This window comes from Chiloscyllium plagiosum, unplaced genomic scaffold (genome assembly GCF_037043375.1).
Source record: "Chiloscyllium plagiosum isolate Xiang-an unplaced genomic scaffold, Cpla_swu_hap1 HiC_scaffold_17, whole genome shotgun sequence".
Taxonomy (NCBI): Eukaryota; Metazoa; Chordata; class Chondrichthyes; order Orectolobiformes; family Hemiscylliidae; genus Chiloscyllium; species Chiloscyllium plagiosum.
In genome coordinates this window covers 69,874,660-69,876,911 of record NW_028270155.1, presented here as the reverse complement: position 1 = coordinate 69,876,911, position 2,252 = coordinate 69,874,660, and positions in this window count along the sequence as shown.

Here is a 2,252-nt window from a genome sequence, read left to right as displayed (position 1 = left end):
ACAACTCCTGAACATAATACTCCTGATATTGCCCCTGTTGAGGGGAACTGCAGGTACAGCTCCTGAACCTAATACCCCTGTTATTGCTCCTATTGAGGGGAACGGCAGCTACAGCTCCTGAACCTAATACCCCTGATATTGCTCCTAATGGAGGGAAATGCAGCTACAGCTCCTGAACCTAATACCCCTGATATTGCTCCTAATGGAGGGAAATGCAGCTACAGCTCCTGAACCTAATACCCCTGATATTGCTCCTATTGAGGGGAACTGCAGTCTGAGCCCCTGAACCTAATACCCCTGATATTGCTCCTATTGAGGGGAACTGCAGTCTGTGCTCCTGAACCTAATACCCCTGATATTGCCCCCATTGAGGGGAACAGCAGCTTCAGCTCCTGAACCTAATACCCCTGATATTGCTCCTATTGAGGGGAACTGCAGGGACAGCTCCTGAACCTAAAAGCCCTGATATAGCACCTAATTGAGTGGAACTGCAGCCAGAGCTCCTGGACCTAACACCCCTGATATTGCCCCTAATGAGGGGAACTGCAGCTACAGCTCCAGAACCGAATACCTCTGATATTGCCCCAATTGAGGGGAACTGTAGCTACAACTCCTGAACATAATACTCCTGATATTGCCCCAATTGAGGGGAACTGCAGGTACAGCTCCTGAACCTAATACCCCTGATATTGCTCCTATTGAGGGGAACTGCAGGTACAGCTCCTGAACCTAAAAGCCCTGATATAGCACCTAATTGAGGGAAACTGCAGCCAGAGCCCCTGAACTTAATACCCCTGATATTGCCCCTATTGAGTGGAACTGCGGCCAGAGCTCCTGAACCTAATAACCCTGATATTGCCCCTATTGAGGGGAACTGCAGCCAGAGCTCCTGAACCTAATACTCCTGATATTGCCCCTATTGAGGGGAACTGCAGCCAGAGCTCCTGAACCTAATACCCTGATATTGCACCTATTGAGGGGAACTGCAGCCAGAGCTCCTGAACCTAATACCCCTGATATTGCACCTATTGAGGGGAACTGCAGCTACAGCTCCTGAACCGAACACCCCTGATATTGCCCCTAATGAGGGGAACTGCAGCTACAGCTCCAGAACCTAATACCCCTGATATTGCCCCTATTGAGGGGAACTGTAGCTACAACTCCTGAACATAATACTCCTGATATTGCCCCTGTTGAGGGGAACTGCAGGTACAGCTCCTGAACCTAATACCCCTGTTATTGCTCCTATTGAGGGGAACGGCAGCTACAGCTCCTGAACCTAATACCCCTGATATTGCTCCTAATGGAGGGAAATGCAGCTACAGCTCCTGAACCTAATACCCCTGATATTGCTCCTAATGGAGGGAAATGCAGCTACAGCTCCTGAACCTAATACCCCTGATATTGCTCCTATTGAGGGGAACTGCAGTCTGAGCCCATGAACCTAATACCCCTGATATTGCTCCTATTGAGGGGAACTGCAGTCTGTGCTCCTGAACCTAATACCCCTGATATTGCCCCCATTGAGGGGAACAGCAGCTTCAGCTCCTGAACCTAATACCCCTGATATTGCTCCTATTGAGGGGAAGTGCAGCTACAGCTCGTGAACCTAATACCCCTGATATTGCTCCTATTGAGGGGAACTGCAGCCAGACCTCCTGAACCTAATACCCCTGATATTGCTCCTATTGAGGGGAACTGCAGTTACAGCTCCTGAACCTAATTCCCCTGATATTGCCCCGATTGAGGGGAACTGCAGACAGAGCTACTGAACCTAATTCCCCTGATATTGCCCCAATTGAGGGGAACTGCAGACAGAGCTCCTGAACCTAATTCCCCTGATATTGCCCCGATTGAGGGGAACTGCAGCTACAGCTCCTGAACCTAATTCCCCTGATATTGCCCCGATTGAGGGGAACTGCAGACAGAGCTACTGAACCTAATACCGATGATATTGTCCCCATTGAGGGGTCTTGCAGCTATGACTCCTGAACCTAATACCACTAATATTGCCCTTAATTGAGGGGAACTGCAGCTTCAGCTCCTGAACCTAATACCCCTGATATTGCCCCTATTGAGGGGAACTGCAGCCAGAGCTCCTGAACCTAATATCCCTGATATTGCCCCTATTGAGGGCAACTGCAGCTACAGGTCCAGAACTTAATACCCCTGATATTGCCCCTATTGAGGGGAACTGCAGCTACAGCTCCTGAACCTAATATCCCTGATATTGCCCCTATTGAGGGGAACTG